We start from the raw sequence: 22,169 nt of genomic DNA, 5'->3' as shown, positions 1-22,169 counted from the left end.
GGGGAGGTCTCAAAGCTTCTGCAACCAATATCACGCCTGCGAGGCTGCGAGGAAGTGCTCCCCCCTACAAATATAAACACAACCGCCTTTGACAGGCGACTTACTGTGCTAATGACTGTTCTTTTCTCTTATTCATTTGGTGACTAATTATTTGCTTAGTAAGTTTAAGACCACCTATCTTTGCATTAATGCTATAATGGGATACATGTTACATCACTGTCTGCTAAGATGGTCTTGATGTTTGAGCTGTATGAAACAAGTGAGGGAAGAGAGAAGTAAGGGTTTACTGCCGGCCTCTGTCAAAAGGCACATCACCGGCGCCTTCTGATCTTCTAAGCCTTGCGTTGTGAGTTATTTTGAGCCGTTCTTTCTTCTTTCTGCCTCAGCAGACATAAGGCGACACTCCCACATACACAATGATGGTTTAGACGTCAGAAAGCAGCTCTTCACTCAGAGGAAAATTGCCTCCCTCTCGTCGTCGGGATGACTGCAGCCAAAGACGTTTGTGGGGAATCAAAACCCAGCCGTGGTTCTCCGGCCTCGGGCTCCTCAGCTCCGGGCGTGACGACGTGCTGAACCAGAGCTCCATCAGGCGTCCCTAAGGCTCGTATGGGGCCCTGGGGGTGAGGGAAGATGCGGGGTTGATGACTTTGCTTTTCTTTAAGTAATATAGGAATCTGGGTGCTATTGGAAGATGACACAGTAGTCTTTGAGTCTGGACATTTCTTACCCTTTCCATTCTAGTGTTCTTCATTATGATGTGTGCAGCCCTTGACAGCTGGAATTAACACAACTGACACACAGCACATACTTAGCAATACACGATAAGGAGAGAGATAAAATAGGCATAAGTGAGTATCTTAAGAAAGTTCTTCTTGAGGAGGGTTGGCTGGGAATAGGGTGAATTCTTTATTCATCCAGGCATGCATGCATGCATTCATTTGTTCAACAATTATTGAGTGCCGACCCCAAGAACTGAAGATGCAAAGAAGAAACAGACTCAACCCCTGCTTTCCAGAGGAGTCTGGGAGAGGCAACAGAGGTGGAAAGTTCAGAGCCTGGGGTTGAGGCTAGAAGTGCAGCTGGCTCTGGGAACACCGCAGGGAGCACCTCGCCGTGCTGTGCTGCCGAGCGTCCAACAACTGGGTCTCTGAGTGTAATTCTGACATGATATTTCCATTGACATTAACAATTAAGATGAAAGTCAAGCAACAAGGACTATGTTGGAACCCCACTTGTTTATCAATGATGGGAGCAATTTCTTTGCTAATTTAGATAATAGTTTTCAGATATTAGAAGAATATTTCTTCAGTTTTGGGTAGCTGTTCACGATGCAGTAGCTGCAGACGTGACACCCTTCCAAGTTTAAGCTCCATTATTAATATTTTGTCTGCCGCTTTCTTAAATCTAGACAGTCAATGCAACAATAAACTGAGCCCTGATGGATAGTGTTTGCCCATTTCTATGCTGTAAATACTCGATCATGGCAATTTCAAAGCCATCAATGTGACATCACTGAGAGACGCACAGAGTGCACCATTATATAAAATTTCCACCGTATAGGGGCAATGGATGTAAATAATCTTAAGAGCATAGATAATAGTAAAACGTAATCAAGTAATTAGGAAGTGATGAGTTTTGAGTACTTATGACCTTTGTTTTTAATATAACTTATTTAATTATGTGTTTATAATTTAATCTTTAATAATTGCTGTCTTTAACAACTGGCTTGCAAAATTCCTGACAATTTAATAATTGGCTCTCGCAAGCCAGTAAGGGCAGGCTCCAGCACATTCCTGTGCCTAACCCAACATGAGAGGTCAAGGAGGGCTTCTCCGAGGAGATTCCTGGGCCGAGGAGAGGCACCATGGGGAAGAGAGGACGCTGGGCTTCAAAGTCCTGTGGATTCAAGTCCCAGGTCTGCCTCTTCCTGGCTCTGTGACTTTGCTGCCAGCTGCTTTGCCAATCTATGCCTCAGTGCCTTTTCCTTAAAATGGGTACGATGATGCCTAAATCACAGCGTCGTTTCATGGATGAAGTGTCCGGCCTCTAGGAGGGGCCCTCACAGGCTAACTCTCATTGAAAGACAAGCTGAAACCCGGGGGAAGGTGGGGGAGCGTGGGGAGGATGCCACGCAGGGAGCTCTACTGCACAGAGGCAGAGTGGGAGAGAACCAGGGGCTTGTGGGAACGGCCAAGTGTTCTGCAGATGCAGCCTCTGTGAAAATACAAATGAGGCTGAAGAGTCGGCAGGAGCCTTGAATGTCATGCTCAGAAACTTCACCTTAATCCTGGAGGTTCGTCCCTAAGTCCCAAGGGAGGTCTGTCTGGGCTTGTTTCTCCATCTTTCAAATAGAGCTCACTCAGCCCACACCGTCACTTAGGGTGATTGTGGCGATTAAAGGAACTACACTTTGTAGAGTGCTCAGCAGACAGTAAAAATTAGTTCCTTATCTTTGTTGTTATTATTCCCAGGGCCCTCTTGGAGCCTGCGGATGAGGATGATGGGAGATGAATGAAAGCTTGTAGGCTGGGCTGCCTCAGGCCAAGATCCTCCCCCAGCCCCCCAGCCCCCCAGACCCCCCAGTCCCCATGCCCTTGGTGCACAGGCCAGTCGGCCCCCAGGGAGAGTTGGGAAGGCCTCTGGAAGAGATCTACCTGCCGCAGCAGGGGTTCAGCCAGAACTGGCTTTCCCCATTGAGGCTTGGAGGGCACAAGAGGTCAGCACCTTGGGGGACTCTCTTTGAGTGCCTTTGAAAGTGGCATCACACCAGGTGGTGTCCCCACAGCCTACGTAAGCTGCTATCAGGTTCCCAGGCAGGGTGCCGCTCCCTCCCAGCTGCCCAGACCCCTGCCCAGGGATGGCCGTTTCTGCCTGCGCTGGGCAGACTTGGGCTCAGGCTCAGCTGACGCAAACCCGGGGCAACGGAGATTGAGGTTGACTCTCTGGGTTATTTTGGGCCCTAAATGCTGTTGCTGAGGAGACAATCAGAGACATTCGCTTGTTTGTTCTGCATGAAATAACCAGTTTGCCTGTTTATAGAGAGCTATTCAGAGCTCTGCCATTTATCTGGCCTGGACAGACACAGCCAAGAACTTACTGTTGCTTTTTTAATTAAATACCTACTGTGTGCCGGAGGCTTTCACAAGGTTAGTCCCAGGCTACCACCCACAGCCCTGGGAGATTTCTGGAGATAAGCCTGGTTGACAGAAGAGAAATTTGGTGTTTACAAAGCATCTGCACGGTTATCGTTTCACCGAAGCCTTAAGACAACTTCCAGGGCAGGGCGTCACCAATGCCACTTTAGAGATAAGGCACAGGAGACGCAGAGAAGTAAGTGAATCATGATCGCCATGATTACTTTTGAGCACCTAGGACTGCGAAGGAGTTTTACCCGCATTCACCCATTCCCACTTTGCTGATGGGCCGAGTACATGGTGCTATTCTCACCCTCCTATTCCGGACGAAGACTGAAGCTTAGACAGATCTTAGCTGCTAAGGCGTGGGACAAGGCTTCCAGCCCTGGTATCACTCCAGACTTCAAGCTCTTAACCACGACTGGCAAGGGGCCCAGGGCCCGGGAGGTAGAGTCGGGGTTTGCAACCAACAGGATGTGTTCCCAGGGAGCTGTGTTTTTCCCCTTCCCGCCCCTCCACCCCCACCATCACCACCATCCCCATGGCCATCTTCTCACACTCAGCACGCAGACTTTCACTCTCCGAAGGTGCAATAGCGTGACCCGGGGCTAAGATTCAAACGCCACCATGAGCACTGTGTGGGTTCAGGTTCATCCGCTGTTCCTGGGTCCACTTGAGCCAGTTCTCATTCATTTCTAGATTTCAAGCTAGAAAATTGGAGTGGAAATAAAACCTATCCTTTGTCCTCGCTCCCCGCAGGGAGATGCAGCCCCAGGCGTGAGTGAGGAATTGCCCAGTGTCCAGGAAGGGCTGGAGAGAGAGGTGCTGCGTCAACATCGCACCAGATGTTTGAGCTCTGCCCCCGTGCTACCGGCCGCACTGAGCGTGCCGGCTCCTGAGGAGCTCACAGCTTCGCTGTTTCCCACGGCAGCCACCGCTCCACGCGTGCACTAGACACTGCATAACACGCACCTCCTCCCAAACAGCGTCTCATTTCTTTCTGTTTTCCTTTTTCTTTTTCGGGGGGGGCGGGGGGGGGTAGCAAACTCACACCAATTTAAGAGACTTTGTCCAGCCTCCCCAAGGAAATAAAACAGAGAGAGAATGACAGGGGACAGGGGACTGGGGGCTGGAGGAGACAGGAAGCATTGGAGACAAATAGATACTGTGAGCTAAACGCCCCTAGGAGAAAGGTTTCCCCACTATTTTCTGCTTGCCTCAGCGGAATCTGTTTTCCGCAATAAAAATATGGCCAAGAATGACTGGTGGACTCCTCATCTCTGAGGAGAGTGAGGGGCACCGAACTTGGGGTCATTTGGAATTCCAGCTTTGCCATCTGTCCTAGCATGACCTTGGGCAAATGGCTTAGCCTCGCTGAGCTCTTGGAGCCTCCTCTGAAATGGGAGAATACAAACCACGCTTAAGTCTTCCTTGAGCTTCTCCGAGCTCTGCAGTGGAAACTATGATCATGCCCATTTTACAGACAAGAAAACTGAGGCACAGAGAGGTTAAGTAACTTGCCCTAAGTCACAGAACTAGAAACCGGCAGAGTTAGGATTCAGAGCCAGGCCCTCTGCCTCAAAATGCTCATTTTCTTTCCTTTCTCTCCTTGTGGTTGAATCTGGGTGTGACAACTTTTCAGTATTGTCCCTCTGCCTCTCAGGATCTTAGAGGAAGGAGGGCTGATAGCAGACTGGCCCATCCACATGAGAACCACTGAGAAGATTCACTCCACTGTCAGGTTTTCTTTGTCCCTGTTGTATAAGCAACACCTTTCCATTGTAGAACATTTTCAAAATAGAGTTAAGCCAAAATAATAAATTATAAACCATCCATAATCCCACTCACTCTAAGGTAACAACTCTTAACTCCTCTTGAGCTTTATTCCAGACGTCTTTCTATGTATATAAATACATACTTTTAAATATCTAACAAAAAATAGTATGATATATAAGCTTTTGTTTTGATTTTTGGTCCTGAAGTAGAAATAGCTTTATGAATTTATCTGATTATAGATGTACATTATAAAAACCACGTAGCTGGAAATGATGAAGAATAAAGTGCAAACCACCCAAACCTCACTAGCCTGAAGTGATGGCTATTTACTTCATGATATATATCCTTCCTGGCCTTTCTCTATGCGGATAATGTATATATGCTACATGTTTTTGTACAAATGCGACCATACTGGCAGTTTTTGAATGGTTATTTTTTCTGTAATATTATATTTGGGCTTTTTCCCATGTCAATAAATACAACCCTACATTCTGGTTTTCAGTGATCACACAATATTTCATTTTGTGCATGTGTCATAATTTGTTTAACCATTCTCCCATTGTTGGTAGTTTAGATTCTTTCTAGCTTTTTCTTTTTACAAACAGTGCAGTGATGAACAGCCATATGGCTGAGTCTGTGAGCTTTCTGCACTGAAAGGCATGTATGCTTTAAAAAGTCGTGGACTTAGGCAGGAACTCTGCTCCTGAGACACTCAAATGCAAAGATTTTCATGTGATGTAGGATTGGTGAGCCAACTGAATTCTAGAGGATGAATTTGAATAATTAGTGTTTATTTCGCTCCCAAAAGAGGGAATGCTATTCCTCAGTTGGACTCAGTCTCTTGCTTTTTCTAACGTTCACGTCATGCATGTTTATGCCTGTAGCTCAGATGCCAGCCAGGCCCACTCCAGCCCTTGAGATCCCAATGGATCAAACCCCATCATCATCTCTGAGCTCCCTAGATTCTTAGGCTTCTGTCCTCCCATGTGTCACTCTGGGTAAGTCTTGGCCAGTTTCCACAGCAAAGCATTGCATGTCAAGCTTTTCTTCCATCCCTGCAGAATTTTCTGGGGGATTCTGAGAAGGAATAATGTTCACTCCTACAGCCACTAGTCATCTCCACTTCTCCAGGGTCTCTCTTCTCCAAACTTCTGCTTCCCGTGGGGGAGGTCTCTTTCTCTGCCTTATTCCATGCACAGCACCCAATTGGCTGTCTCTTCACTCGCCTCCTTAAGTTCCCCACAGCAACTTCAAATTTGTTACTTGAACATTCCCCTAGAGTCTCACTTTCTACCCTGAACAAGATATGAAGTTATTTCTTCCAAATGCAGCATTCTCCAAAAGAAAAATTTTGTTGAATAAGCTTTTCTACATCTGCCTTACACATCTCCATTTTATTCATAATAGATCTATGGGGCCATCTCTATTTAAAATATTTTGTTTATTTGTCCCCATCAACTTAAGATACGTCCTTAGAAATTCCAACAGTAATTTGTTATTCAAACTGTCTCTCCCAGTAAAAGGGAGTATACTTATCATTTGTGTGCTCTGGTTTGGGTTCTGAAATTATACTTAGCACCCATCACACAGATAAAATAAATAAAATAAAATTTGTAGGATTTCAGCTCTTTTCTCAACATTTTGCCTTGCATTATCATTGCTGGTTTACACTGATATTTCCACCTTCACCTTCCATCGAGTTGTAAATTTCTTTAAGGCAAAGACAAAATGACTCAATTTTGGACCCTTCTGTCCATCTCCCCAGCCCTCAGCATGATCCTTGAGACAAAGTTTGCTTGCAATAAGTGCCTCCACATTGGACTGGCTGTGATGTCCTTGGGTCCTCAGGGTGTTCACAAAACTTCTCAGCTGTGTCCCCATGAGCAGTAATATTATCATTAACATATACAAAGTTCCATGAACTGTGCCAACAGTAAGCTGGGCAAAGCTTTGTTGTTTCCCATCCCAGGAGTTGGCTCCATTCTGGTGCAATCAGGGAATAAACAGACATCACAATCTGACGACCGGTGGGTTGGCTATTCCAGGCCAGGCTTTCTTCCGAGATTTTCCACAGAGAGATTTGCCCTTGAAGGGTTGAGGGGTCTCCTTTCTATCTCTCATCCCCCTGGGTCTCCTGCATCTAACTAGAGCTTGATTTGGAGTCACAGCTTAAGGGACGTTCTCACAGAATCCAAGGCTGTCTAGAAAGCAAGAATGATGAGCTTAAAGGGAGCCCCTTCTCTCAGTCAGAGGGCCACGCTCTCCCACGCTTTCTCGAAAATGCTTCCATTTTACATAATACTTCCTCTCCTTTTTTTACCCCCAAAATCTTAAATTTGAAGGAAACAAAGCTATCTAAAATATTATATAAAGCCCTATATCAGATGAGATCTATCCTATGCCTGGAAAATAATTCTTTGACCCATCAAAGATGACGAATTTACCTTCTAATGCAGAAGGAAATAATTCAGCAGGAGCTACCAGGTGCGCTGACACGGCTTATCCTTTCTATTCCCTGCGATGGCTCCCTGAGGAAGGGAGGATAATGCCCATTTCAAAGGTCTGGAGACTGAAGTTCAGGTAGGGACAGTGACTTGGAGCTTTGGGTCCAACTACTAGTACAAGAGAGGCCAGGACACACTTTTTAATACGAACTCTCTGGTGGTTGTGTATATACGGCTTGTCTCTCCCAACCAGGATTACTATCTCCTCCAGGAATACGACCAAGTGTTTAAATTTCGTGCCCCTCCCAGAACCTAGAACAGGGTTGAATTCACCGTCCAGTTCATAAAGCACAACTCGGAGTCCATCGCCCCCTTGCTCAGAAGCTGTGTTTCCCAATGCTCACTAAAGAAAACCCAACCCAAATTCTTTGGCTTGAAACCAAAGGACCTGTGCCACTGGCCCCCATCTCTCCTTCAGACATTTTCTCTCAGGAGTCTCTTAAACAAAATCTTCATTCCAATCAAACCGACGAGTTAAGGATTCCCCAAGCCTGCCTTGTGTGTTCCCATCCCAGTGAAAATAATGTTCCACCCTTCTGGAGCCTTTTCTGTGCGTATTACAGTCTGACCACTGTCAGGTCAATCACATATTATACGCTTCTGTTAATATCTTTTCATCATAGTCTTAATAATAATTTGGTCAATAGGTATTATCTTTAAAGATTATAGAAGAAATCATATGCTTGGGAAGAGTATATGCTTCAATTTTCCCCTCCCGGTGATATTTCTGCCTGGACATCATCACTTCCTCTGGCAAGTTTTCTCTGTCTTCCAAGCGCCAAGTCAGGACCCTCACTGTGTTCTCAGAGCCCCACTGCTCCCCTTGGACAGGACTTCTTACATTGAATTGTACCTGTACTTTGATATTCCATCTTTTCAACTGTACCGTGAACTCTTAAAGGGCAGAGGTTGTCAATATTCATCTCCGTGGCCCCAGGAACCAGCCTATGCCTGACACAAGCTGGGTGGGTATCATAAAATATTTCATGAAATTCTAATTGGTCAGACTGACCTTTAGCATCAGACCCTCCCGTTGCCTCAGCTCTCACCTCTCCTTTCCTGCGTGGGCAATGGCTCCTTTGGAGAGCTGCTTTGCAGTTTCAACCAGGTCAAAGGCCACTGCTCAGGGCTCTGTGAAGGATGCATCAGCCCAGTCAGAGCAGCTGACAAAGATGCAAATAGCGTGTGTAACGACACACAGGTTCCCCCATCGAAACCTGATTGTGCTGTCTGGCTGTCGCCTCTGACTCGTGTTTCGTATCACGTCTTAAGGAGAGGTGTCTTGATTTGCCAGCAGCCTTGTTTGCTTGGGTCACGCCCCTCACTGGGGTGGGCCAGGAGTGGGAGAGCCAGAAAGGACTCTTTTCACCCAAATAGGCTGTCGAATTACTGATGACTTCAGATGCCAAGAGGCTTTGATCAAGATTTCTGCACCAGGCCCTGTATAACCACCAACACTTCAACCGGACTGCTTTTCATTATTGCATGAGCTCAACACGGGCTGCTCTGGATTTTTTTTTTTTTAATCATTTAGCTAGTAATGACTTGCACAAAAAGAGATGGTTCATTTAGCTTTGCTTCTTGTCTCGTTTCTAAGTGGGGAAGCAAGTCTGCACTATGGGAGTGGGTTTTGATACATTTTGTGCTCTCTGGGTGCTACTGCAGTGGACCGTGCTGTTCCCACCTGTTTTGAATCTATTAGGAAACTTGTATGGGGTTTTGCTTGTCAGAGTTTGATTGGGTGCTAGGGTTGGAGTTGACGAGTTAGAAGCAAAACAAGACCAACCCAACTCCCAACAGCCAGCCTCTAACAAGCTGGTATTTGTTAGAAGATATTTTCATATGACAAATGCTGAAAATTGTAATGGCCTTTAATAAAGTGTAGCTGGCAATCCATCAAGCACAGAGCTAGCTGCTTCATAACGTGAACCACTATGATTCTCTGCAAAGGGACTCTTCTCCCTCCACCAAAAATAAATGATGATGAGGGGCTGGCCCCGTGGCCGAATGGTTAAGTTCGCGCGCTCTGCTGTAGGCGGCCCAGTGTTTCGTTGGTTCGAGTCCTGGGCGTGGACATGGCACTGCTCATCAAACCACGCTGAGGCAGCATCCCACATGCCACAACTAGAAGGACTCACAACGAAGAATATACAACTATGTACTGGGGGCCTTTGGGGAGAAAAAGGAAAAAATAAAATCTTTAAAAAAATTAAAAAATAAAGTAAAAAATAAATAAAGGATGATGAAACCCTGGGAGCCTCCAGAACGGGCTAGCGAGCTGGCTCCAGGTCACCCCTTGAAGAAAGAGAGTTCAGAAACTTCTGGAAGTTCTGCTGATTTTTTTCAGATGGCAGGCCGAGGTTATAGACTATTCTGGCAAATAAGGCACCATGAGATTTGGTGCAAATCACTTACTGTATCTGGGTCTCAGTTTCACCAACTGTAAATTAAAGGAAAAGAGATTATAAAAACGGATCCAGGTAACCCTCAATTCTGTGGTTCCAAGTGGAATCTGTGATGATTAGTTAGAAAGGGCCGTGGACGCGGGGTTGGGCAGCCCAGCCTTAGAGCCTGCTCTGTCAGCTCCTAGAACGTGAGTGCAGTAGGTTGAATCATGGCCCCCAAAAGATATGTCTACATCCTAATCCTGGAACCTGCGAATGTGACTTTATTTGGAAAAAGGGTGCTTGAAAATGTAATTAAGTAAGAATTTTGAGGGGCTGGCCAGGTGGCATAGCAGTTAACTGTTCATGTTCTGCTTCTTGGCAGCCTGGAGTTCGCCGGTTCGGATCCCGGTGAGGACATGGCACCGCTTGGCAAGCCATGCTGTGGTAGGCGTCCCACATATAAAGTAGAGGAGGATGGGCATGGATGTTAGCTCAGGGCCAGTCTTCCTCAGCAAGAAGAGGAGGATTGGCAGTAGTTAGCTCAGGGCTGATCTTCCTCAAAAAAAAAAAAAGAAGGAATTTTGAGTTGAGGAGTTCACCCTGGGGGATCTGGGTGAACCCTAAACCCAATGTCAAGTGTCTGTCTAAGGGAGGTTTGATACAGACGGAAGAGAGGAGGCAAGGTGACCACAGAGCCATAGATCGGAGGGATGCAGCCTCAGGCCAAGGAAGGTGGGCAACCATCAGAAGCTGGAAGAGGCAAGGAGAGACTGCCCCCTAGAGCCTCCAGAAGGAACATGGCCTTGCCAACATCTCGACTTCAGACTTCCATCCTCCAGAACTGTGAAGGAACCCATTTCTGCTGTTTTATAGCCACTAAATCATGGTAATTTGTTACAGCAGCCACCAAAAACTAATACAGTGAATGTAAGAAGACCATAACCATTTGGAACCTCTGTTTCCACCCTATAAATGACAAATAAATAACTCCAACCTTGCCAAAGCTATTTCGAAGAAAATTCTACATAACAAAATGCCCAGTGCTGCACCTGGTGTGTCATAGGTGCCCAGGACATTTAGTGGAAAGGAAAAAAAGACAGCTTTAACATTTCCTGGCATGTGTATTAGTCAGGATGCTTTGGTTGCAAACAACAGAGCCACTGAGTGAACTAGCTTAGGTTTGGTTGAGAATGTATTGGAAAGTTCCTGTAACTATAGAAAATCAGGTGTACAACTGAGTCCCAGAGAAAATAAGATCAAGTAAACTAGTAATAGAAGAGAATTTCCTCAACTTGATAAAGAAAGTCTACAAAAAACCTATAGCTAACATCACGCTTAATAGTGATAAACTAGAAACTTTCCCGCTAAAATCAGGAACAAGGCAAGGATGTCTCCTCTCTCTACTCCTCTTCAACATTGTGCTGGAAGTTCTAGTTAATGCAATAAGACAAGAAAAGGAAATAAAGGGTATACACACTGGGAAGAAAGAGCTAAAGCTATCTTTATTTGCAGATGATGAGATCATCTACGTAGAAAATCTGAAAGAATTAACAAACTCCTGGAACTAATAAGTCATTATAGCAAGATTTCAGGATACAAAGTTAATATATAAAAGTCAATTGCTTTCCTATATACCAACAAGGGATAAGTGGCATTTGAAATTTAAAACAAACACCATTCACATTAGCAACCCCCAAAATGAAATACTTAGGAAATCTGAAAGAAAGTACAAGGTCTGTGTGAGGAAAACTACAAAACTGATGAATAAAATCAAAAAAGAACTAAATAAGTGGAAAGATATTCCACGTTCATAGATAGGAAGACTCAACGTTGTCAAGATGGCAGTTCTTCCTAACTTAATCAATAGATTCAGCGCAATTCCAATCAAAATCTCAGGAATAACTTTGTGGATATCAACAAACTGATTCAAAAGTTTATTTGGAGAGACAAAAGACTCAGAATAGCCAATATAATGTTGAAGGAGAAGAACAAAGATGGAGGGCTAACCCTGTCTGACTTCAAGACTTACTGAAAAGCTGTAATCAAAACCGTGTGGTATTGGTGAAAAAATAGACAAGTAGATGAGTGTAGCAGAAGAGAGAGCCCATAAATAGACCCACATAAACACAGTCAACTGATCTTTGGCAAAGGAGCAAAGGCAATGCAGTGAAGCCAAGATAGTCTTTTCAACAAATGGCGCTGGAACAACTGGACATCCACATGCAAAGAGATGAATCTAGACACATTTCTTATGCTCTGAACAAAAATTAACTCAAAATGGATCACAGACCTAAATGTAAAATGCAAAACGATAAAACTCCTAGAATATAACATAGAAAATTTAAATGACCTTGTATATGGCAATGACTTTTTAGATACAACACCAAAGGCGCAATCCATGAAAGAAAAAAAGTGACAAACTGGACTTGGTTAAAATTAACTCCTGCTCTGCAAAAGGCAGTATCAAGAGAATAAGAAGTCAAACCACAGACTGAGAGAAAGTATTTGCAAAAGACACATCTAATAAAGGACTATTATCCAAAATATACAAAAAATGTAAAACCCAACAATAAGAAAACCAGCCACCCAGTTGAAGAATGGACCAAGGACTGTCACAGACACCTCCTCTTCAAAGAAGATGTACAGATGGCAAACAAACATGAAAAGATGCTCCGCAACATATGTTATCAGGGAAACACAAATTAAAACATGAATAGGATACCACTATATACCTGTTAGAATGGGCTAAATCCAGAACATTAACAACACCAAATGCTGGCGAGGATGTGGAGCAATGGGAACTCTCATACATCGCTGGTGGGAATGCAAAATGGCACCGCCACCCTGGAAGACAGTTTGACTTTTCTTACAAAACTAAACATACTCTTACCATATGACCCAGCAAGCACACTCCTTGGTATTTATTTGAATTGAAAACTCATGCCCACACAAAAACCTGCACACGGATGTTTATAGCAGCTTTATTCATAATGGCCAAAACCTGGAAGCAACCAAGATGTCCTTCAGTGAGTGAATGGATAAGTAAATTTTGATAAATCCAGACAATGGAATATTACTCAGCATTAAAAAGAAATAAGATAACAAGCCATGACAAGACATGGAGGAAACTGAAATGCATATTCCTAATTGAAAGAAGCCGATCTGAAAAGGCTACATACTGTACGATTCCAGCTATATGACATTCTGGAAAAGGCTAAACTATGGAGACAGAAAAAATATCAGACATTGCCAGAGTTTGGGTGTAGGGGAAAGATGAATAGACAGAACACAGAGGAATTTTGGGCAGTGAAGTTACTGTGTATGATACTCTAATGATGGATGCTTGTCATTACACATTTGTCCAAACCCATAGAATGTGCCCCACCAAGCGGGAACCCTAATGTAAACTATGGACTTTGAGCGATTGTGATGTGTCAGTGGAGGCTCATCTATTGTAACATATGTACCACACAAGTGGGAAACGTAGATAATGAGGAGGCTATGAATGTGCGGGGGCACGGGGTATATAGGAAATCTCCGTACTTCCTCTCAATTTTGCTGTGAATCTAAGACTGCTCTAAAAAAATAAAATCTTTTTTTTTTTTTAAGATTTTATTTTTTCCTTTTTCTCCCCAAGGCCCCCCAGTACATAGTTGTATATTCTTCGTTGTGGGTCCTTCTAGTGTGTCATGTGGGACGCCGCCTCAGTGTGATTTGATGAGCAGTGCCATGTCCGCGCCCAGGATCCAAACCAATGAAACACTGGGCCGCCTGCTGCAGAGCGCGCGAACTTAACCGCTTGGCCATGGGGCCAGCCCCTAAAAATATAAAATCTTAAAAAATAAATAATTAAAACCAGAGACTCTAGCACCTCCAAAACTTTCTCCTGGTCTCTCTCTGAGGGCACTCGGCATTATTTCTCACTTCAGACCAACTTTCTCAACCAAGTGAGGCCTTGGAGTCTCCTACAGCTTCAGGCTCACATTTTTCTAAAAGCGGCACTGCCTTCCTCCCCTTGGTCACACTCAAAATCTCCCGTGGGTCTTCAACAATTCAAAACAACACATGCAGAAGGATTCGTCGTAGTATTATTTTAATAGCAAACTATGTAAACAACGAATATCCAGCCAGAGATGCCTGGCTAAATAAACATGACGTGCACACCGTGCAGTACTGTGCAGCTGCGAAACTTAGGAAAACAATCTCTGTGAGCTGATAGATAGTGATTTGTGGGATATATTGCTAAACAAAAACACTCATATGCTAATTTTTGAAAAAAGGGACAAGAGCCAGAAACTAAAGAAACTGCCAAACTATAAGAGGTGGGTGTGAACAGCAAAGTTGAAGGAATAAGAAAGAGAACAAGGGGCTGGCCCCGTGGCCAAGTGGTTAAGTTCACGCGCTCCGCTGCAGGCGGCCCAGTGTTTCGTTGGTTCGAATTCTGGGTGTGGACATGGCACTGCTCGTCAAACCACGCTGAGGCAGTGTCCCACATGCCACAACTAGAAGGACCCACAACGAAGAATATACAACTACGTACCAGGAGGATTTGGGGAGAAAAAGGAAAAAAATAAAATCTTTAAAAAGAAAAAAAAAAGAAGGAATGAGATGTTTTGAGCGACCTTTTTATAAACTATGTCGACGTTCTTTTATTCACAAAAACAAAATTAAATCCAAAAAGGTGAAAAATACCCTAAAATGGAACATAAACAAAAGCAAATGAGCTTAACTGTATATGAAATTGCTAACCACTCGGAAAAAAAAAAAAAAGAATTGGAAAAATCACAGATTCCGGGACTAGAGCTTCATCACACAAAGACCCGGAAGGTAAAAGCATTGAAAAAGTATCATTGAGATTCCAAAGGGGACTGATTACATTTCTAACGCTGCACAATTTGGTATGCTTTCCTGACAGTGAGAGTCCAGCTTCTAGTTTCTGGAGTTTGGGGTAAAAAAAAAAATCTCCCAGGAGGGATTCTGATGCGTCAGGCGTGGGTCATGGTCCATCTGTGCCGGGGCTGTGAAGCGGAAGTTGTATTGGTCGCCTTCGGTGGATGTGGTCAGGCTGTGCTCACCCCAGAGGAAAGGAGAGGGCTGGTCAGATGAAGCGGCAGGTGCCCACCTCCTTGCACCTGGTACTGATTAGGGATGTAGAACACAGACATGGCTTTCATCAACCACCATCCTTGCCAGTTTCATTAAATTATTTGGCGGGAGCGTTCAGAGCTGAGGAAATTCACACTTTTACGGTATTGGGTGTCGACCAAATGTCGACTGGACAATCCAATCGATTCTGGTTCCCTTTCATCAGACCCTCCTCTAGGAAGCTTGTGTCTCCAGTAGGCAGACTGGAGAGGGAGGAGCAAAGATCACTGGGCTGGGCTCGGGAGTCGTACCCAAGTCCTGGCTTTGCTGCTAGCTCTCTGGGCCCCAGTTTTCTTGTCTGTAAAAGGAAGGCTGGGGCTACTTTGCCTTTTCTGAGACTCCCCCATATCCCCAAGGGGCTTCAAAAGTATTGATGGAAGGCCCAGTTGCAAATTTCCAAGGCAGCTGTACCCGTCACCATGGTCATGAAATCATCAAGAGTCTTCATTACAGGCTGGACATCACTCGGGGTGTTACTCTGGTGATTTTATTCTTATCATCAGGTATCAAATCTGTGTTTAATGAAATTTAGAGGAGATTAATTCTTCCAGAACAAACTCAAGGATTTTATTTTTAATTGAAACCCCTTTAAGACATGGGGAAAGAGACAGGTGTGGGGAGAGGTGGGTGGGAAGGTGCAAATCTGAGATTCAGAGAGACGAAGAGGCTAACAAGAGTCACTGAGCCTGGTCAGCTTGCCTTCAGGTCCCACAGCCAGACCTGAGCCAAGTCCCCTCTCGTGTGCCCTAGTATGAGCCTCATTTAAGACCATCTGATGCCCTCCGCCTTCTCCCCAACCTCCTCCTGTTCAGTGCAGGGTCAGCACACTCTGACCCAAGTCACCCTCCAGGAAGCTTGTAAATGGCCAGCCCTGGGGGCAGCGTGACTAACACAGAAGGCATTGCCAGGTAACTGAGCTCAAGGGCTTTCCTAATGAAGCGAGATGTAGAGCACAGAACGCAGAGACTCTAGAAACCACAGAGGATTGAGGGCTGAGTGAAGTTAGGTGGGCACCGGCAGACCCGTCTCCCCTGGAAGGAGCCAGATGAGTGTCGGAAGCTGTGGCATCTCCACACTTGAATTCCAATATTGTCTCCTTTGACATCCCCCATCCTCTCACCAGTCCTTCATCTTTCTCTCTAAAGCGTTCCCATGGCACCGTGGTTGTCTCTCTAGCGAAGCACTAACTGCACTGTATTGCAATCATTTGCTTTACTTTTCTGTCCCAACCAGACTGAGTCTCAAGCCCAGGGGAGCAGATGGGCACTCAGGAGATCTTGACTGAATGAGTGAGCAAACGAATGGTCAAACGAATGGAAAGAGGCCTGTTTCTCCTTGTCCTCTTCCGCCTGGATGCCACGGTGACAGGGTGTGAGACTCCTTCCTTGACCCCAGCCTCGTAAACAAGCCTGCCCTATGTGCACGTGGCAGGACTCAACTCTGAAACGTCTTGCTCACACTCAGGGGATGACTCTGTCATTGACAGTCCTGTGACTTTCTTCCGAAGATAAGCAAAATCGCCCCAGGATCATTTGGCTTTCGCAAAACCTAGTCAAAGGCTATTCTAGAGTCCTTACAAAAGACCTTGCAGATCTTGTAGGGGAGGTGGGAAAGGTCTTCAGCGCTGGATGGACTGCTCCATGAAGGCTGAGGCTGCACGCCTTTATTTGTTGCTATAGTTCCAGGGCCAAACCCAGAGCCTGGCACACAGAGCATCCTGGAAATATTTCCGTTGCATAAGCTTAGATTCTGCAGAGCTGGCTTGGGATCACGGCAGGGGCAGGGGAGGGAGAGGAGGGCCAAGTATGGGGTCATATTAAAGAACATAAGATTTCAGGTCCCTAACTCTGTTCAGCTAGAGAATTTCTATTTTTATCTGCACGGCATCTGAAACAGTTTTTTTGAAAAAGAGTTTTGCTGCCAGATAAGGTTGACAATCAATCATGAGGCCGGATAATGCCTCCGCTGCCTTCCAGCTCTGACAGCCAGCAGGTTAACCCTTGTCCCATTAGTGGAGGAGGAGGCTAGGATCATGGAAATCTGTTATTTGTATTCTCTTGTGATGTTCATTTCCAACTCTTAAGTAATCCCAAAGAAATGACAAAAAAACTTAAATGTGTTTGATTTTCAATCTTCTCTTGAGTGTCTAAACTTGGAGCCTGTGTGCCTGGAGGAGCAGAGACATCTCCAGTGGGGTTCCTGTCTGGCTCATGCTGATCCCTCCCTTCCAACTAGAAGGCAGGTGACAGTGAGTGCTGCTTACAGGTCATAGCCAGCACCGTGAATGACTGCCTTCTCTAGCACCAGTGATCAGCGTTCAACAAAAATATCTCCATTCATCTCTCATGCAGAGATAGAAAAAAAATGTAATATTCCTAACATTGACACCAGAATTCTTCTAAGGGAGGGAACTGCCTTCAGTTGGAAGAAGCACCCTTGTAAGTGTCTGTGAGATGAAGGTGGGACATTGAAAGCCAGACTATTGGCTGTCTCAAAGTTCCACACAGGTGTGTGTTGGGGTGGAAGGGAAGGGAGTGGTTTGACATAAGACAAGGACAGAATTTATTGCTCCAAAGCGTGAAGGGGGTGGGAGGAGAGAAGAAAGAATTGGGGAGAAACAGTCCAAGTCAATAATATTGAGAACACGGGGGACTCACTGGGGTGGGAGGTCACAGAGCCCCCAACCCCAAGGGAATAAAGTGGCTGAAGGACATTTGAAGAGCAATGAAATCCACCGCCGCTTTTGAAGTTGTTCGTACTTTTATGATGGATATACTCTTCCTCTACATTCTTTCCTTGCTCCATAAACGAACAGAGTTTTTCATCAATTCTGCTGTTGCACCTTTCTTGCACAGACTTTCTATTCATTTGAGGTTTTCTGTTTGTTTTGTTCTTTTGAGGAACGCCAAAGTTTTGACTTGAAGGCCTTGGTACAGAAAGGAGACAGCACCCAAAGAGATAAACCCAGGGAAATGAACGCCTGGGAGGTGAAGGAAGAGATGACCACGTAAGTCCCTGGAGATAAAGCTTTGGACTTCTAGAGGCCCTGGAAGGAGAGAAGTGGGAACAAAATTTGCCTGCTTTCAGGGTGCAAGGGGACTGAGCTGACTTCTAGGCTGCTTGTCCTCAAAACACTTCATCACCTCCCTGAGGTCTAGGAATGAGCTCCAGAGACCCACGACGAGGAGCGCCAGGCCGCTCGGCTCGAAGCCGCCTCTCCAAGCAAGTGCGCTTCTTTTCCTTCCATTGTAAACTTCCTGGAGTGGCTGAGGGGCTGATAGACATAAGGAGGGGGATCACACATGGATCCACCCAGCCAGCACCTCGAGCTTCTGGTCAGTAAGGCCCTCAGACCCTGGCCAGAGTGTGGCCTGCTCTGGGCCCTGCACTTCAGGCGACACCTCACGTCGAGACACAGAAACACGTTAACAAACCCTACATGGGTGTTTCAGTCCCTATGAACTGGGCACGCAGTGCAATCCACACCCCTAAACCTCCACTTTGTGGCTAACACCGCTTGGGCCCCTGGGAAATGCTTCTCCACGTCTTTTGCCTTCTGTCCTTGGAAGGAAAGGCGGCATGTTCAGATGCTGGGAAGATTTGTACCTTGTACCGTTGTCGACACTGGAGTTGCTGCTGCTTCAGAGAGCGGAGAGGTTGTGAGCCACGGGGGGCCTGGGTGAAAGGAAAGACAAGCTCATGAACTTGCTTGATCTTTCTTCTCAGACAGCGTGAATGGATGGTTTCACAAAAAGGCTAGGTTTCCCATTTTATTACCTCTATTTACTTTCCAAATCAGGGTTCTAGACCAATTCATGAGCTGATACTGAGTTTGCGATGGTTGCGCCCAGAGCCTGAGGAACACTGCGATATTAAGCGATTGACTTTCCACTCTGATTTGTACATGTGCAGGTCTGGAAAAAGTATGCACGAAGCATTCTGCTGACTCTATTTTAGCAGCTGATGGACAAGGAAACATTTTTGAAAAATGTTTAAATGTGAAAATTTTTAAAATGTTTAAAAATTCTGCTTTTTAAGGAAGGAAACTCTGACACATGCTACAACAGGGATGAACCTTGAGCACATTATGCGAAATGAAATAAACCAGTCACGAAAAGACAAATACTGTATGATTCCACTTATATGAGGTCCCTAGAGTGGTCAAAATCATGGAGACAGACAATCGAGTGGTGGCTGCTGGGGGCTGGTGGAGGGGAATGGAAAATTATCATTTCAGTGGGTATAGAGTTCCAGTCTTGCAAGATGAATAATTTTTAAAAATTACGTAAACTTACAATTAAAAAATCATATTTTAATCTACTTTTAAAAATAATTTCTATTTAAACGTAAATGTTTTACTGTTCCTTAGTTATAATTTATATTTTTCCTTTTAACTTTAATGAATAACTGAATATCTTAGACAAAAATTTTTTCAGAACATATATGTAGAAAGATAATTTTGATTAACTTTTTCCATTTATTTTACATTTCTGATAAAACATGTTCACATTTTGTGTATTTGGCATAGAAAGATTTCATTTGATAGTCAGTTAGCTTGATTAATAGCTGTCATCGATTTGTCTCATGTTCGGGATCCCAAAAGCAGAAGGGGCTCCCCCTGGTCTGGTGGCGGGTCCTCCCTGAGTACTGCTACTTCCCAAGCAGCTTGGTCCTCTTCCTCTTGCTGTTCACTCTGCCCAGGAAGTTCTTCTGTCCATTCTCCACCTCCTGAATGCCTAACCGCACCTTGAAGCCCAGCTCCAATGTCGCCTCCTCCGGGAAGCCTTCAGTCGTGTCAGGCAGAATAAACGTGCCCCTGTCTGTTCACTGCAAGGTTACGCGCCGTCTCTCTTGCTACACTCATTTCTCTGCACTGTTTCCTCATCCATTTCCTGCTGCAGGCAATAAGCTCCTCGAAGTCAGGTACTGTGCCTCATTCGTCTTTACTTCCCAGTCTCTAGCCCCATAAAGATCATATCAAAGGGCTTTTGAATAAATTTATATTTTCTTGATAAGGCAAAGTCATCATTTTAAATAAAGATGCTACTGAGTGGAATGGAGTTTTGTCCTAAGCGCTAAAATTTCTCTCTAGACTTTGCTTTTTGGAGCAATGCATCCTTAGACTGTTCTCTGTCACTGCTGGCTGCCTGGGCCCAACACCTTCCATCATCTTTCTGATTTGCTGCTGGAAAAAAAGAAGAACAATGGTTCTGGGTAAGCAGGCACTGACGCTCACCTCTGAGAACGACGTGTGGAGATCGGCGTGCGAACTTTGTGACGGCCGGGCCAGCTCCCCAAAGACTCTACTCCTTACTCCAGCTGTGTGAAGGTGCTGAATGAGGAGGGTGACCTTATGTCCCTGTTTGCCTGGCACAGCCCAGGTTTACCCCTATTGTCCCAACATAATTATCAGTATTACCCATTTTCACCATCAAAGGTGCCCCGATTTCGCAAGAAGTCAGCTGCAGTGGGTAATCTTTGAAAACCTGTGATGTTGTTACATTGCCTTCCCTAGGGCGTGTCACCATCATTTAAAAAAAATGGAGAAACAGGAAATTTGTTCTAAGTTTCTAAATTCTGAAGGGTGAATGGGTCTTTCCCACCCTCTCGGATCAATCCATGTTCATAACCCTGGGAAACCTGAGTGGGTTGAACTTCTGAAGTAACCCCACCCCTCCCCAACTGGACTGCCCTCTCTTGACCTACCCTTGCACACACATAAATGTTTGTGAGACTCAGGAAATTATATTCTTAGAAGTTACTAGAACATAAGCTCTTAAAGGACCAGTAGTATTCTGTTCCCCTTTGCCAAGGACAATATGGGATGGAAGAAACATGGGTCTTAAAAACAGTCTGTGTGTTACCTGGGTGGACACATCACTATTTATAATCTTTTAGTGTATAACCAAAAGGTTATATGAAATACATCACCCAGAACTCACTCAGCAAATACAACCTGACAAGGGCCTCCTCAGAGCCCCTCTGACCCCCCAGAAGGGCCCTTTCCACAGCGTCCTTCTGCCACGTCGGGAATCCACTGTGGTCTGAGCAATACTAAACATTCGGATTCATTTGTCCCTTTAAAGAATGAGGAGGAGGGAACTCAGAGGAAAATACCAATTGGTACTGTATCTTCACAAGACGAAAAAAAAAAAGAAAGAAGCAGTAGGAGGAGAAAGAAAAAGGGAGCCATAATTATTCTGTGCCCCGAGGTCCTGACGGAGTGGCGAGTCTCTCAGACATTTTAAGTAGGCGCCATGAATTGTGTAAGTGCTGACCTGACCGGCTGGCGGCCTGCCGAGTGCACATGACAGCAGCGGTATCTGATGGGTTTGGCAAGGCGAGGTGGGGTGGAAGGTGCCTGGGATCCAGGAGACAAAGAATGGGGGAAGGGAGGGGACAAGGACAGTCTCAAAAATGAAGGCTACAGGGGGAATAGGAGTACTGATGCTAATGGCATCCCTTTATTCCCTGGATTGGGACACCCCCTGCCTTGTGCTGGGGAGTGGACATGAAGGCCACACCCCACAGAGGATGAGCCCAAGTCACTCCTTACTCATGACCCTCCTTCCAGGGCCCCAGTCTTCATGCTCAGCCTGTGGAGAACTATCAAGCGCCCCATCCCCACTTCCTGCTGGGGCGGCTACCTCCACCTCCCACCGCTCAGCCTCCTGCACTGAGATTCTGAAGATGCCGGCGTATCAGGGAGTGGGGGCAGAGGGAAGCGAAGATGAGAAAGCTCCGGCCTCCTGTGTGTCAGACCCTGTCCTGGGCGTGGTCACACATGTTTTTTCTTGTGTAACCCCTACTGCCCCCAGAAGTAACTGTTTCTATACCTGCTGTACACGGAAAGACAGAAGCTTGAAGGACATGACATGGCGGTCCAGCCTTGCCAGGGAGTAGCACAGCTGGGGTTGAACCCAGGAATTTCTGGCTCTTTCCGGAGGGTTTGACACCTATGTGACCACAGGTGCACAGAACATTCCCCACCAACTCACTGTCCCCTCCCTGCATTTCTTACCAGTTCTCACTTCCAAGCTGGGTTCATGCTGTCCCCTGCCCACCCACCACCCTCTTCTCTACTTGTTGATTTCTTTTTCTTTTTTTTTTTTTTGAGGAAGATTAGCTCTGAGCTGACATCTGCTGCCAATCCTCCTCTTTTTGCTGGGGAAGACTGGCCCTGAGCTAACATCCGTGCCCATCTTCCTCTACTTTATATG

General features: G+C 45.5%; 1 long non-coding RNA gene across 2 annotated transcripts; it reads left to right on the top strand.

Moving 5' to 3' along the window:
- Positions 1-2: 2 nt before the first annotated feature.
- LOC139046131 (uncharacterized) lies at positions 3-5,424 on the top strand. Of its 2 annotated transcripts, none has more exons than XR_011505718.1 (3): positions 3-158; positions 387-603; positions 3,897-5,424. It is a non-coding gene; the product is annotated as an uncharacterized lncRNA (long non-coding RNA). The 2 variants fall into 2 exon arrangements; XR_011505719.1 differs by having other exon boundaries at positions 19-158; positions 390-603.
- Positions 5,425-22,169: the final 16,745 nt, after the last annotated feature.

This window comes from Equus asinus, chromosome 9 (genome assembly GCF_041296235.1).
Source record: "Equus asinus isolate D_3611 breed Donkey chromosome 9, EquAss-T2T_v2, whole genome shotgun sequence".
Classification (NCBI taxonomy): domain Eukaryota; kingdom Metazoa; phylum Chordata; class Mammalia; order Perissodactyla; family Equidae; genus Equus; species Equus asinus.
This window is presented reverse-complemented; position numbering and strand designations above follow the sequence as displayed.